We start from the raw sequence: 16,841 nt of genomic DNA, 5'->3' as shown, positions 1-16,841 counted from the left end.
TGGATTTTCGTTTTGATCAGCTGATCGCACCTTTCCTCTGCATCAGCTAAGCCTTCAGCTTCCTAGAGTTGGAAACAAAATCAAAATTGGAAAGAAAGAATGAAATATTTCACAGCAATAACAATGTTAACCTCTGCTGTTGGATCTTTGGCTTTAAAAAAAATATGAACCACCTCCTGTATGCAATCCAGGATACATTGCGAGAAAACCAAAATGAATCAGATTTTATCCTATTCCTTCAGAAGAGTGTATTCTCTGGTAGATTAGAAACCCTACCCCCCCCCCCCTTGGGGCGCCTGGGTGGCTCACTTGGTTAAGCGGCCGACTTCGGCTCAGGTCATGATCTCACGGTCCGTGAGTTCGAGCCCCGCGTCGGGCTCTGTGCTGACAGCTCAGAGCCTGGAGCCTGTTTCAGATTCTGTGTCTCCCTCTCTCTGACCCTCCCCATTCATGCTCTGTCTCTCTCTGTCTCAAAAATAAATAAACGTTAAAAAAAAAAAGATTTAAAAAAAAAGAAAGCCTACCCCCAAAAAGCTAGCGTGAATTTAGAAAGCAGTTAGTGACAGAAGAGATCGGAGAAGTTCTATTAGAGGTGGTTTCCTTGAATGAAGTGGCATTTGAGTTGAGCCTTGAGAAGTGGGTAGGATTTGATTTTGTAGAAATCAAGTCATTGGGGGATGGAGCAGGAGGAGAGAAAGCATTCCAGTGAGCATTTCAGGATGCAGCTGCTAATTAACTGGTTCTCTTTGTAGAACTGGAAGATGATCTTGGTTATGATGTTCTACATTCAAGTTAGGGCATAAAGTAATCAAGGAATTCTTGGCAACCTGCTATGTCTCCAATTAAGAGGGTTGGGAGTGAACAGGATATGAGTGACAAATTGATATACACATTCATCAGGAGACTCCATATCAGCCTTTGAATCCACAAAAGAGTAAAATGTGCTGCATGTACCATGTAGTGAATGTCGTGTGTAGGACAAATTCTTAGTAAATCTCTAGGGACAACAGAAGAGCATTCCGGATAGATCTGAAGGGGGTGGGCACAGAAGACAGCTCTTTTTCCTTCTGTGATCAAGAAGAAAGAGTTATTACACTGCCTACACTTGACAGAAGAAACCAATTTTAATCAACAGGAGAAATATATGATTTCGTGATGAGTAAATTATACCAGACCAATTCAGTTCACTCCGAAATGAAAGGCAGTCTCATAAATTACATTTCAGAGTTGATGAGGCTGTTCTGAAATGACTGGTGCGGGAGTGAACAGCGAATAGGCTGGAGGGAGGAGAGGGCTGTGGTGGGGGGGGTGGGGGTGAGTGGGCAGAGCATCTTGGGTGCTGACACAGCAATCCAGGTGTGACGTGATGGGGCACAGCCTGTGCAGATGGATTGGAAAGAATGGACCCGAGTTGTGGAGATCAGTGACAAACAAGAATTCCCTAAAATGTGTTGTAGAATTCCTGACATTTGCCAGCTGTATGTATTGTGATTTAAGACTCATGGACATCCATGAGTTTAAGGAAGTTTCAGAGATTTAAAAAAAAAATCAACTCTGTACATGCTATCCTCCCCTTAATATTTCATTTGTGATAGTTTTATGTTAAAATCACTTCCAAGGACTGTCTTCAAAATTTTTAGAAAAGAAGTAATAAATCCTGTAGTTTGATGAAATTGTGGAGGATGGGTGACAGTGGTCTGTTTTACCTTATTGCTCCTGGTTTGGGATGATGAAAGGATGTATGGACTTTACTGGAACCATCAGAGTGCACTGACCTTCTCCCCCCAGTGAGTGTCCCCACACCGACTACCCAACTCTTTGCACTTGCGGCCACTCGCATCCCGATTGCAGCACCTATAGCGTGACGCCACCACTTACAGCCTGAACTTGGAGCTGCAGGTCGTTTTTTTCTTTCAACAGTGACACCATCTTTTCCTCCAGTTCCTTCCTCTTCGCCTCTGACTTGGCGAGTTCGTCTTTGGTTTTCTGAAACTCCTCCTTCATGGTGGCCATCTCCTTCTCGGTCTCTGCGCTCTTGAGGAGGGGCTTGATCTTGAAGAAGAGTTTCATCCAGGGCCAGTGCTTGACGTTCATGAAGGCACGGATGTTGTACTGGATGCAGAAGAGGGCTTCTCTGAAATGTAATTGGTGCAAGTTAGATACTGTGTGGATGAAGAAATGAGATGAAGTCTTGGCAGTGAGAGCTGGAGGTTCTGTCCCACCCTGTTCCTCGCCTACCTTCAGAAGCACAGATGGAAGAAATTCTACTTTGGGATGATGGTCAAGGACGTGTTAATCACTCACCTCTCTTCATCAGGGCCTCTCCAACTTTTGGTGTACCTAAGAATCATCTGAAGGACTTGTAAAATACTAGTTCCTGAGCCTTATCCCCAGAGATTCAGAGTCAGAGGATCTGAGATGGGGGTCTAAAAATTTGCATTTTTAATAAGTTTGCAAAAGACACTGACAATTCAGGTCTAAGGACCACCCTTTAAGAACTGCTGTATACCAGTGCTTCTCAGGCTTTGCCACTGGAACACCACGAAGAGCAGTTAAGGGGAGCTAGACCCCTGAGGGATGTGGGTGTGAACAAAGGGCTTCATTAAAGAAGAATTTCTGTGAAAATCTCTGGTTTCATGTATTTTAATGTTGTGTGAATTTTGCACTCTACTCTGTAATATTCTCACATTTAAAAAATCTAAATTATTTAAAAAATGAATTACCTTCACATATAAGCAATTAACTGCCCAAATACATACATATATGTGTGTGTATGTGTGTATGTATATATAAATGTATGTATATATAAATATATATATATAAATATACATATATAAATATATATATATAAATATACATATATACTTATATATATATTTATATATACATACATATAGTGGTTTATAAGCAAACTTATTATTTTTAATAAAATAGAATACAGTAGAAGGTATTAACATAACTACAGGTGATAGAAATAAAATTTGTTTCATGTAAATTACATATATATTTACACACAGGTGTATGAATGTGCATGTGCCAATAGAAATGCATTTCTCAACATGGGCCCTGTTCACATGCATTCTGCAGTTTGAGACACCTGGCTCTTTGCACTTAGAATTCTGACCCTGCATCAAATCAGATCACCAGAAAGCTATGTATCTTGTGACATTGTATTAACTTACTGAAAAAAATCTTTCACAGATAAATGTCCTCAATGTTTTAAATCATAACAGCTTGATAATAGAAATAATCAGATGGAAGAAGTGGTTTCTACATCTTGCATAAAAATCACTGTGGAGGGGCACCTGGGTGTCTCAGTCTGTTAAACATCCGACTTCAGCTCAGGTCATAATCTCATGGTTCATGAGTTCAAGCTCCAAGTCGGGCTCTGTGCTATCAGTTCGGAGCCCACTTCAGATCCTCTGTCCCCCCCTCTCAGCCCCTCCTCCATGCTCTTTCTCTCTATCTCAAAAATAAATATTTTTTAAAAAATCACTGTTGATTTTTGCTTCAGCAACTTTGGGACAAATTAAAAGCCCTAAACTCTGGTGCAAAAAAAAAAAAAAAAAAAAAAATCACTGTTGCAAATACTGTCTGCTGTTCAGTCAATGTGTCTAATTTAATGATCTATCAACTAAATTCACACTGGTTTATTTTTACACTGCTGTATTTTCTCTTGTTAGATGAGAGCTATCCACTCTTTATGCCCCCCCCCTTTTACCCTGGACTCAGAATATGTTTCACGGTGATGACCCCTACCTGAAGAGTCAGTGTAGGACTCTTCCCCATTCTTGCTGACATCAGTGGCCTTATCATGTCTGAGTCTTAAGCCACCTCAAATGTGTTTCTGAAGCAGAAAGATGTGAATAAATAATTTATATTTATACCTTCTCTCCACCATCCTCTGGTACTCCACTCTGGCCAAGAAGCCTCTGCACCTGGCCTGGGTTCGGGTAATCAGCTGGGCCAGCTTGTCATCTCGCATCTCCTCCAGAAGCCCCAGAAGACCAGCTTTGAAAAAGACCTGCGGGGGGGAGGATTTGCAGATCAGAAACTGTACATAAACTTCAAAGGGACACGGATAGCATCGGGTGGGCTTTAGAGACCATTACCTTGGTGTGACCAAATTTATACTGGGTGTGGTCAATGTCGATGGACGCAAGGAGCTTCTCAGAAGCCTTCTTGCTGTCAATGAACTGCCCTTCAGGGATTGCACTTGCATTTAATACCTTGTATCTGTTTAAGTAAATAATAGGTTTTTTTTTTTTAAGGTGCTTTATGATGACACTAATAGCAGATAAACATTAAATGACCTATTTAGAAAATTGGAGCTTTAAAAAAACGTATCCTCCTTTGTTCACAGGAAGGACTTCCTATATGTAGTTGGTCAAACTAGCATCAACTGTCTCTTTTTACCCCATTTCACCTTCCTGCACAGCTGTAGCTTTCCTTTCTGCCTCATCAGACCTTGTTCTCAGGAAAGGATTCTGTGATCTTATTCACACCAAGATGTAGATGACCAATAAAATGTAACATGTAACCAGCTCCCTGGAGCTGCTGCCAGCCCCTTATCCCCTTGGCCTCTTGTTTGACTCCCAAGATGGACTTCTCTAGGGAGGAGAAAGTTGCTGAGGAACTGGTATTGTGAACATTCTGGGAAACCTTGTGAAACTGGTGTGTGAGACAGAAAGATGAAGATAGGAAGTGACAGAAAAGGACCCACTGGGAGATATATACCTGCATGGGGGAATTCCTAACTCAGACACCAATAACCATGTGACTTTGAGCAAGTAGCTTAATCTCCTTGAGGCTCAAGTTCATTCATCTATAAAAGGAGGTGTTGATAGGACTTACCTCTACCGACGTTTTGTAAAATGAGATAACCCAAACAGATTTACACATTAAAAAATGATAGTTTTCGTAATTATTGAAGTTAGTGTATATATCTGTGGGCTAAGCCAGGAGCTTGGTAAAGCCCATGAAAAGTCTGGGGTATAAAATATGTGGTCTAGATTATAAAGGTGTTTTGAGGCTTATCACTTTTCACTCTTTTTTTGTGGCAAATCAAAACAAATAGAGACATATTTTTCACTAAATTGTTTTGCTTGCATAAGTATATTTATATTAAACTTTAAGATACACCGTAATTAGGAGAGCCTGACCTCTGTTTGAAGTCTGCATAAAGGATTCTGCTGGGGAATCCCTTCCTGCAGATGCGGATGCCTTCCAGCACTCCGTTACACCTCAGCTGGTGCAGGACAAGTTCATGCTCCATGGCCCCTATAAATATACATATTTATTCCACTGTGGAGATCTTTTTTGAAGGGAGGTGTGGTAATCATGCTTTGTGCTTTCATTCTAGAGCTTCTTACCAGGAGTTTTGGTTTCATTGGGGATGATACACCGCACAAAATGAGGATGTGTGCTCCTGAGGTTGGTCATCAGCTTGTTCAAATTCTCCTGTGAAATCAGGAAAAATCCTGTTATCTCCAACTTTAATATGGTTATGAGTATTTGGCGGTGTCTATAAAATCAATGCCTATGGCTGAGTTGAATGACCAGCAGGAATCATTTTCATGTAAGGTAATACCTTGCCATGCTTCTCCTGACATGCAGGTTTCTCCTTAGTCCCTCTTTCTCCACTTGAGTTAGCAGGAGTTACACAGCCTGACACATGATCTTTTTCAAGCAAAGTCCTACTTCCTCCCTGGTCCATGGCTTTCCATAAACATTTATAAGGCCATTGCCTTCCCATACTAGCCTTCCCATACTGGTTTCACTTTCTTCTCCCAAACTCTCCATATTCTCCAGTGACTACATGCATGCCTACATCATGATGGGGCTTTTTCTCATAAATATATCTGCCCTTTCAGGGCAGAAAGATTAGCTAAAGGGGAACAATCTACCAGTTGTAATCGAGGATTGACTGGACTAAGAACAAGGATGCCATATTAAGTTCCTTCTAAGCTAGCTGCTAGATTTTCCTTAGTTTCACTGATGATTTAGTCTCTCTGAGTACATGTCATTGCTTAGTTTCACGACTTGACTAGATTATGAATGGTAGAGTATTCCGTTTTACAAAATTTCCTGTCAAATATTCGGCTTTACTTGGCTTGTCATGAAAGACGAGCTAATGATTTCTCAGTAATTTGAACCTCTTCTCTCCAAACATCGATGAACAGAAGCCATTAATCAGTGTCAGTCTTTTCCTAAGTGACTTGTGGAAAGACGAGTCTGTGCTTTGAAAAACAGACTTTCCTAAAGCAACTGGGGAGTGTGAGACCCAGTTTCGTCCTTACCCGGAAAAGGGCAGACACTGTCTGGAAAGAGGAGCCCTTCTTCTTGCCGCCTTTCTTGGCTCCACCACTCGCCTCTGGAGAGAAAATAAGGGAAGGTGTCACTCAAGTGTACTTTTGAATTGGCAGGGATGTTTCGTGCTTATTTATTGCCGACTTCTGCACTTTGGGGGACACTGCTGGCCTCTCTGTTGGAGCCTGAGTGACTCTTACCTGTCAACTAAGCTTGCATCCACTCTTCTGTGATTTTTTTTTTTCTACATTTTAAGGTGAAATGAAGGGATTCACTTCACTGTATCATAAAGGTGGATCCTTAATGTTAGGACACTTGGGGGACACAGTAACTTCAAAAATCATCAGTGGAAGCTAGTCTAGATAGGGAGAGCTCTGTCACTCCATTGTCTTAAATATTCCTAGATACTCAATATCCAGTAGATGTGAAGGAAGAAGCAGGAGAGAATCCAAGAAACTGAGGCTTTTCATTGGTTGAGATCCTAATAGTTCCTCTCTGACCATTCGCAGTAAGGCCTCTGTCAGTGCTGGAGTGAGACACACATGTATGACTGCAATGCAGCCTATTTACTCAAAATGTGGAAGAGCAATGGGTCTGGCCCTGCCATCCTGAAACTGGCCTTAAGCTAACATCACTTTTTGTAATACCTACAGAAAGTGTTACAGTTTTTGAGCATTACCTGCATCAGCCGTTTGAGCTCCAGAGAAGAGGTAAGCTAGAGTTTTCATTGAAGACTTCTGGTACAGACCGACCACAGTCTCATTCAGTGGGTCCTTGTTCTTGTCCAGCCAGCCAGTTATGTTGTAGTCCACGGTGCCAGCGTAGTGTATCAGAGAGAAGTGGGCCTCGGCCTTGCCTTTGACCACCTTGGGCTTCTGGAAGTTGGCGGACTTTCCAATATGCTGCTCGTACAGCTTGTTCTTGAAGGAGGTGTCTGTGGCCTTGGGGAACATGCACTCCTCCTCCAGGATGGAGAAGATGCCCATAGGCTGGATTAAAGCAAAGCAAAATGAGTGTAAGGTACACATGAGCTGCAGCAGTGAGCTGCAGAGTAGACAAGACGAGGTTACTGAGTGGACAGATCAGGACACCTTCTCGATGAGCTCGATGCAGGCAGCCAGGTCCATCCCAAAGTCGATGAACGTCCACTCGATGCCCTCCTTCTTGTACTCCTCCTGCTCCAGCACGAACATGTGGTGGTTGAAGAACTGTTGCAGCTTCTCGTTGGTGAAGTTGATGCACAGCTGCTCCAGGCTGTTGAACTAGGGCGTTGCAAACACCAAAGAGCTCAAGTGAGTTTGGGAAACCCAGGGGGAATTCGGCAGAGCAGACACGAAGCGGAGGGGCCTTAACAGGGCCGCTTATTCCAACAACTCACATCAAAGATCTCAAAGCCGGCGATGTCCAGGACCCCGATGAAGTACTGTCTGGGCTGCTTGGTGTCCAGCTGCTGGTTGATGCGGGTGACCATCCACAGGAACATCTTCTCATAGACAGCCTTGGCCAGGGCACCCACTGCATTGTACACCTTGAAAAACAAAAATATTTCCCTTGAGGTTATCAGAGGACTGTAAAAATGCTCAATTCCTGTTGACGAATTTGAATTATGCACCTACCTGCTCTACAGTCTGGCCTTTGGTGACAAACTCATTGCCGACCTTGACCCTAGGGTAACAGAGGGCTTTGAGCAGGTCAGCAGAGTTCAGACTCTGGAGATAGGCTGCCTTGTCAGCAACTGAAAGCAAGAAAGGGTAGAACAATGTTATTATGGCCCAAAGCGACCCACTTGCTCAAAAAAAGTTTGTTTAATCTATAGACATTTTATGCAGTGTTTTCAGAATATCTTTTTGAGCATTCTTGCCCATTTTTTTCCCACTGAGTTCAAGACTTTGTGGGTAGTGTGCCCTAGAAAACTTCATTAATGTTAGGAAACATCTATCTAATATGAGGCTTCCCATAGTATATTATCTGGGTATGCTTTAAAACTCAATTCTTAAAAATGAATTTGTCTTCCTAGACAAATGCAAGGGTAACAAGTTTAAGAATGTGATTTTCAAACAAAAATAAAATCAGGTGGTTGACTTGGTTGATACCTTCGGTGCCATCTGGCTCGGCCTGCTCCTCGCGCTGCTTCTGCTTGAACTTCATGTTCCCATAATGCATCACGGCACCCGTGAGCTTGTAGATGGAGACTTTCTCTTCATTAGTAAAGCCCAAAATATCAATAGCACTCTGCCGACATAACCAATAAGATAACTGTTAGGTTATGATCTACACACTTACTATGCATTGTTCACATTCTGATTCCTGACTTGTTGGTCAAACTCTCAGTGCTAATGGGGGTGCAAGGAACTCTTTAGAGTGGGTGTATGGGGAGTTGGTCAACCAAAGGCCAGCACTGAACATAGCCTCTAAGATTCAAAAAGTAAACTTAAGAGAAAGAACAAAATAGTAAATTTAAAGGACTTGTTATTTTGAGAAGTGGTATGGATCTCATTAAGTGGATTTCAAAAAAAAGTGGTTTAGGTAAATTCAGAAATGACAGGTTTTTAAAAGGGAAAGTAAAATGTTGTGGAACACATCTTAATCCTTTTGGTTGGCTCTGGGTGGCACATCCATGCTTGCCTTTGAACCCTCTTTTGCTATTTCTACAAGAATCTGAATATTTATCTGGAGGGACCATAGCTTCTAACCCAACATCATTCTGATTTTCTTGCGTTCCACTTACATCAGTTGCCATCAGTTCTTCCTGATCATCAATGCTAGCCACACTGATCTCCCCTTGACTGACAAATGGGTAATCATATGGGTTGGTGGTGATCAGAAGCATTTCTGTGTACGTGAAACAGAGAAAAGGTAAGCAGAATTATCCCCTTCACTAAAACAAGAGATGTCTAGATAAATTCTAAGACACTGTATAAAGCCAAAGAAGATTATCCCATACTGGGAAAAGTTATATCTGTAAGAATGGTCAGCACAGCACTGACTCTTTAAAATCCAGAACTGGAAACAACCTAAATATCCTTAAAAGGGTATGGTTAAGTAAATAATGCTTATCTCTACCATATAACACTATGCAACCATTAGAAATAATAATGTGCAGCTGCGGTTGGTGATGTGGAAAAAACCATGATACGTTATTATTCAATGAAAAAAGTACATCACAGGAGAGTATGAAACTGTGATTCCAGTTATTGTATGTATGTGTTTCTGTATTCAAGGTGCATATACAGAAAATTACTAGAACAGTGTCCACCCAAGTGTTCACAGTGGTTATTTCATAGTGATAGGATTTGAGGGTGTTATCCTCAGTTTTTCTTTTGGATTTTTATCATAAGCACACGTAAAATTACAAAGCTATTTTCAAACTCCAGATGATAAACCTGACAAAATTCAGTCATGGAATACGAGGTTGGACCATGCATGGAGGGTGCTGGTGTAATCATTCTCAAAAGGGATCATGACATTTCTTACCAATTAGTTCTGGTTTCTTGTTTGATGTGATCTGATAAAAAATGTGATAGCTCCTTTCAGCCTTAAGCTGGAAAGTAACTCTGGACTTCTCTAACAGATCTGGAAGTAAACAAATGACAAGCGGAGCAGTGCAAAACTTCACGCGGGATGCGAATTTTACTTTGGGTTCACCTTATATAGGTTATAAGCAACAGAAATGACCGCAAAGGAGATCCAGGCACTTACATGTTTCAATATCAGCAGAAGCCAGTTTTCCCGTAGTGCCAAAGTGGATTCTAATGAATTTACCCTTGAAAGGAAAACTAATATTACTACTTTGTTTTTCAATCATATCAAATCTTCAAGAAACTCAAAACACTTGGAATGCTAATGTGTTAATATTTAGAAAATTTTTTTTTAGTGTTTATTTTTGAAAGAGAGAGTGTGTGCAATCAAGTGGGGGAGGGGCAGAGAGGGAGGGAGACACAGAATCCAAAGCAGGCTCCAGGCTCTGAGCTGTCAGCACAGAGCCCGATGCGGGGCTTGAATCCATGAACTGTGAAATCGTGACCTGAGCTGAAGTTGGATGCTTAACCAACTGAGCCACCCAGGCGCCCCTATCTTTCATTTTAAAATTGTGAATAATTGGAGGTAATGACCAGAGAAGAAAGAACTCGGATATATGGTGGTCACATCTTTTTAGATGGGACTTGGATCCATGTTATGTGCTCAGAGGGAAAGGAAAGATTCGTGCTGCAATATAATGTGAATGGAAAAGATTCAGAGAGCATCTTCACAAGCATCCCATGAATGTTGACCATACTAGTGACGAAGAGACTCACAAAGCGAGAGGAGTTGTCGTTCCTCACGGTCTTGGCGTTGCCAAAGGCCTCCAGTAGGGGGTTGGCGCTGATGATTTGATCTTCCAGAGTCCCCTGCAAAGGCAAGCACGGTCCTCACGTCTGGGCTCCAGACTTCCTGAGAGCCCTGACCTCTTGAGTCTGACCCCAGACCCACCTGCATTTTGCCAGCTTCCTCCTTCTTCTTCTCTCCAGTGACCGCAATTGTTGCAAAGTACTGGATGACACGCTTGGTGTTCACGGTCTTCCCTGCCCCGGATTCTCCGCTGCCAAATAAAAGCTAAGTCAGAGGAGGTTCCAAACGTGGCAACTGTCACAGCCATGAGAAGAGAGCATAAAATTTGCTTACGTGATCAGGATTGATTGATTCTCTCGGTCTATAAAAGAGAAATTATAGACATTTAATACTGGGTTTTTTTTTTTGTTTCTTGGTTTTGTATATTTGTAAGCAGTAAGTAAAATGGAACAAACTTAGTGTTTTTCAGACTGGCCTCTGCAATCCCTGGGGCTTCATGAGCCTGAGGCCTCCGGTATCCCTTTCGTGTACCCCAGTCCCTCCCTGCACCCCACCGCTGACTTTAGCATACGTGCAACCATTTAAACAGAACACTGTAAACAAGCACCAGATCTTGTCTTTTTCATATTCGACCACCAAGGAAATATTAAAAATGGACTTGAGTCTTCACTTGGGTTCAGATGACAACTCTAGCAGTGACGTGTTAATTGTAGGTGCAAGAAACAGTATGTGGGATGGGGTAAATATAGCACAGAAGTATAGCTTTGGAAGTAATCATGGCTTTAGTCATATTTGGGGTGAAAGGTTTGTTCTACTGTTTTACTCTCCCAAGATGAATTCTCTAAACCCTTTCCCCAAGTATCTTAGATTGGGCTAGCTGAGACAGTATTCTAGGAAGAAGATTCATGGTGTAGCTGTTTTAATACCAAACACGCCGTGTTCAGATTGGTTCTGGGCAAAGGGCAAGAGAATTTACACCTTCTGTGATGTAGAGAGGGTATTCATTGGTCTTAGTTTCTGATGTTGAGGATAAGGCCACAGAGGCAGATTTTACTCTTCTGGTTTTTGGCTCTTGGTAATGGAAACACAGTCTGTGTATGTGATTGTGTATGTGTGTGTGTGTGTGTGTGTGTGTGTGTGTGTGTGTGTACATACATGTAAACAGTGCTTTATAATTTTTGCTCAAGTTTTTCTAGTTTCTGAGTCACTCAAAAGTCAGTTCTCTAACTATGGCCAACCTCTGTTGACTTTTAAAAGTTTAAGAGATCATTATCTATTATGTAATGTTAGGGATTGCAAGTTGTCTTTTACACCTTCTCTTTTCCGGACTGTCTCCAGCTCAACCAAAGGGCTCAGAGACTGTGTTGAGATGGTTAGAGTCTCTTTCTCTTATTGTTCTGCTCTGAAAAGATTATGAACATACAGAGCATTCAACTCACCTGTCAGCATGAACTGATAGGCGTTGTCGGAGATGGAGAAGATGTGGGGCGGGGCCTCCTGGCGCTTCTTGCCTCGGTAGGCGGTCACCACCTCGGGGTTATACACCGGCAGCCACTTGTAGGGGTTGACGGTGACGCAGAAGAGGCCTGAGTAGGTCTATTCAAGGGAATAAAAAAAAGCAGCTATCCAAAGGCTTCTCCTGCTAGGTGTGCATTTCACTTAGATGAAATCTGACCCAAAGGAGCACTTTAAGTAAGTACCCTACATTTCTCGAAGGCATTGGCATGAAAACTAGTTGGAAGTTTCAATAATGAGATAGTAAAATCCATGAGGGGAGGGATCCCAATTTAGAATTTTTACTATTCCTTTTGGGACTTATCACAAGACTTTCACATAGCAGGAGCTCCAAAGGTTGGTTTTGTTTTGTTTCTTCATGTGTAGGATGAGACATTTTTTTACTCTGTTTTAGGAAATATGCATAGATTTCCTTTGCAGCATTAAGATAGTTCAAATTCATGAAAAAGGAAGTTTGGACACACCCGAAGTGCCCAACACTAGGGAAGCAGTTAGGTGAACTACAGGAAATCTTCTAAAGACAGTGGGATGCAGGCATTTAAAAAGGCATTTAAAAATGCATGAATGGGGGCGCCTGGGTGGCTCAGTTGGTTGGGCAGCTGACTTCAGCTCAGGTCATGATCTCACGGTTTGTGAGTTCGAGCCCCGTGTCAGTCTCTGTGCTGACAGCTCAGAGCCTGGAGCCTGCTTCAGATTCTGTGTCCCCCCCTCTCTCTCCCCCTCCCCCACTTGCATTCTCTCTCTTTGTCTCAAAGGTAAAGAACATTAAAAAAAATTAAAAATGCATGAACGTATTTAGCAATGTGGGGGAAACATTTGCAAATTTCTATGAAGCTCTAAAGAAACAGGACACAGAATGATGTGAATACATTATGACCAAACAGGGAGATTTTCAAAAACTTGGACAGCTGGTGTAAGACAGGCACTGGCCAGTCAGCATGGACACTGGCCCTGAGCAGCAGGTGCACCTGTGCAGGTGTCATCCAGCTGCATAGCAGCACTGGCTGAAGCACACAAAAATGTCAGTGTGATGTAGTAAGTTCCGTTCTGCAATGTTTACTGGGTATGTATCATGTGCCAGACCTCTGCAGGGCACAGGAGCAAAACCTGAATGAGATGCCATTCCTCGGGGAGCTCTGGGTTTCCAGTCCACATAGGGGACAGACATGTGAATGGATGGCGGTGGAAACCCAAGGTCAGTGCTGTGGCTGGGGCAGAGACCATAGGACAGAATGTCCTGCTCTGCCGGAGGAAGGTGGAGAGGTTAACTCGAGGAGGTGGCATTCATGTAGAAGGGACCAGAACACACGGATGCTGGTTGCTGTTATTTTGGAGGAGTGTAACTGCGTGAAATTTGGTTCTTAAAACATTTTTATGTGTTGAGACATAACTTTATCATTTCCCTCTGGATGATTGTACAACTAGGATGGGGGGGAGTGGTAGAAATGTAGGCACATGGTTGAGCCATAAACAGTAGCTGCTCCATTGTTGTTCAAGGGACATGTGGCAAACCCAGTGCACATGGATGGTGGCCTTGCCTGGCTTTGTATGGGAAGACGGAGAATGAAGTCTGGTTGTTGGGTTGTGCCTCACAATAGCAATAGTGAGCCTTTTAATTAGTTAACTAACTGATGTACTAACGAGTTAACTTGTGTGCGAACTAGTTACGCTACTAGTGAAAACGAAACGGGTCACTACTTTTGACCCATTTATACTAGAGTGGAAGCAGTAGACTGGCAGGTCGGTGGTGATGGCGATAAAGACCACTTGGGGCTGGGGCAGGGGGTGCTCACGTAGATCATCCAGGCTGCGTAACGCTCTTTGAGGTTGTACAGCACGGCGGGCTCGTGCAGGTGCGTCATCATGGCCATGTCCTCGATCTTGTCGTATTTGGGAGGGTTCATGGGGTAGACTTGATCATCTTTCACTGTCAGAGTCTGGTAGGTAGGAAGGATAACTTTTTGTCAATTGAGTGACCAAACCAAAAATCATCAATCACGTGTGGCCAGCTCCATGGACTCTACTTACCGCTCCCGCTTCAGTCTTCACCGTCACCTTCCCTGCTTCTCTGCTCTGGATAGTCCCTTTGACGAAGGATTCCTTGGGCTCCGCCACAAACACAGACGTCTTGGCATCGAAGGGCCTATTCTGGGCCTCAATGCGCTCCTTTTCAGACTTTCGGAGGTACGGAGCTGCCTCCCCAAAAATGGCCATTTCCTGGTCTGAACTCATGGCTGCTGAGCTCAGAGATCCTAAAGGAGACGGGGCATTTCACATTAGAGATTCTGGACTGCCATGTGTGTCAGCAGATCTCTATGCACTGATGATATTTCATGGAGAATCCACTTTTTGGAAATTTCACCAGGCAGGTCCACTGTGCACCATACTATAGTTACTGGAACAAACATAATCACAAGGTCTCAGATGTATCGAGGGTCACTGTGTAACCATCATAGTACCCAGGGCTTTACATGCGTTATTTTCTCCCATCCTCCAACACTAGCATTCTAATCAGGGAGCTGAGTGTAGTCTCCACATGCTACTGAGGGGCTTGTGACCCCGGGGAAGGCACTTGATCTTTCTGAGCCTCAGTGTCTCCCTCTTTAGAACAGGGATTACATCTGCCTTTCTTAATTCACAGCCTGTGAGATACACTACAGATACTTTGGGGAAAAAGGTCAAGTGATGACTCAGAAAGCAGTTTGAAATTGTGCAGGCTACCATTTAGATGTAAAATGTCATTTATTGCAACGTGATACAATTCCATTTCTTGTCCTGTAATGTAAGAGAACTTTACTTCCTCCTTTAGATTTTCAGCCAGAAGCGCTCAAGGTCAGTGGTTTGGGGGATGATAATTTTGTTTACCTCTTTTTCTCTAGTTGTGTGCTTATTAGAGTTTGTCTAACATTTCTTTGCGTATTAAATCCAGTTAATCCATTAACCTAACTGAGGATAAAAGCCATAGCAAATGTTATCCTCATTTTTAAAAATTATTTTTAATTTATTTCACTGAAGTTTAGTTGACCCTCGATGTTATTATTATCCTCATTCTTCTACACTGAAGGACTCCCTTGGCCCTTTCAGATCTCCTTCTGGAGAATGCAGGCTTGGACTGCTCTATTCTGTTATCTGCCGATTGCCAGACGCATCAGTAGAATGAACGGTTTGGCAAAGAATGTTACTGCAGTCATTACAGGATCAGGTTACTCGAAACTCATTTTGATCGGCTATCCACCAGGGTCTTCCTTCAGAAATGCGGTGGACAGTAGTAGTAGAAAGGGCACAGAAATACCTTCACGTGTGTAACAAAAGATTCGCAGTATCTTAATTTCATGCAACACTCAGCACTGGGCACGGTAACTGCTTAAAAGTTTTCATGAAGTTTAAAGGAAGCATTTTCCTAGGTTCCTTCTTTCTTATATGTTAGAGAGCATGTTTACTTAATGAACTCTAAAAGCAGGATACATTTTTATAAATTTGAGATTTTTAGCAAGAGAATCTTAGTGCAGATTTTTCCCCCCACGGAATATTCTATTAGCAAACTAGCAATTCCATTAGCAATTTTCTTGCCAAAATGTCACCCCACCAATGATTGCTTGCATCCCAAATGACTATATGTGCATTGTCCGCTCCTTCCCTCTTTCTCCAGCACCTTTCCTGAAGTACACTTGTTAAGGTATTTACTGAGACCAGCACTTTCTCAAAGGTTGCTAAGTGACACAGATCCATCCCAGAGGCTCTCACATTCCCCTCCAGGGACTGGTTAGTCTGAATCTTACCTTGTTAGCAAGTGGAGATGTAGCCTGGAAGCAAGACAGTTCTGTAAAAAATAAGTGCAAGCTGACTAAAAAAAAAAGAAAAAAGAAACACTTCATTAGTTAACGTGCACACACACGCACGCACACACACAATCCTATCTGCAGTGTTGCTTTCTATTGTAAACAGCAGGCAACAAAGCCATGGATGTGAAACATGTAGTATCCGAAGGAGCAGTACCGAGCTAGCAGCTGCAGCTGACACAGGGCAGCAGGCAGCGTGGCCAGTGTCCCTCTTGAAAGCCCGTTCCCTGTTCCCACTTACCTTGAGCTTTTTAAAGCAGGCCAGTCAGCCTCCTTCCAAGGGCTCTTTTATATGGAGAGCTATGGAAACAATGCAGCTGCCTGTTCTTTCTTAAGTCAAAAGGAATTGTTTGGCAGAAAAGTCTTGGCAATCTTGCGCCCCTGCATAATTCTCATTCATATTAAGAATGGTTGGATATAATTAGAAATATTTTTCTTATTGAGTATGTGGATAAATCTCCTATGGATAATTTGAGAAGATGATCTGAAAGGAAGGTTCAGGCTGGTGGATAAAGGCAGTGACCAGGCAGCCAGAATAACTGGCCTCTCTCATGAATTCCTCCTGGCCTTGCTGGGCATGACACTCAGGTTTGCTTGTGCCACTTTTCATATGCTGCATATTCGATGGTAGAAATAAAGTACAAATGTTTATTCTGACTTTGCGACGGTTAATTCTCACCTGTTGGTCTTTCCTTTCCGCCTGGCAAAATCAAGTTGTGTGTCTTCGACAATTTAAAAAGAAGGAAGGTCCTGTCCTAGTGCTGGTGTCCTTGTAGTTTGCGGGGATACCCTTGTTCTTTCACTGTTTTCTTTTTGCCCAAACGCATCCTCCCTACAGCACATTGTTTC

At 42.7% G+C, this 16,841-nt stretch overlaps 1 pseudogene; it reads right to left on the bottom strand.

Annotated features, from left to right (window-relative positions):
- LOC121015903 (myosin-2-like) overlaps window positions 1-16,219 on the bottom strand; it is a 23,471-nt pseudogene extending 7,252 nt beyond the window's left edge.
- Between the last annotated feature and the right edge of the window lie 622 nt (window positions 16,220-16,841).

The sequence above is a fragment of the Herpailurus yagouaroundi genome, unplaced genomic scaffold (assembly GCF_014898765.1).
Source record: "Herpailurus yagouaroundi ecotype Mexico unplaced genomic scaffold, PumYag 208, whole genome shotgun sequence".
NCBI classification, from domain to species: domain Eukaryota; kingdom Metazoa; phylum Chordata; class Mammalia; order Carnivora; family Felidae; genus Herpailurus; species Herpailurus yagouaroundi.
The sequence above is the reverse complement of the archived record's forward strand: the minus strand, read 5'-3'. Positions and strand labels throughout refer to the sequence as shown.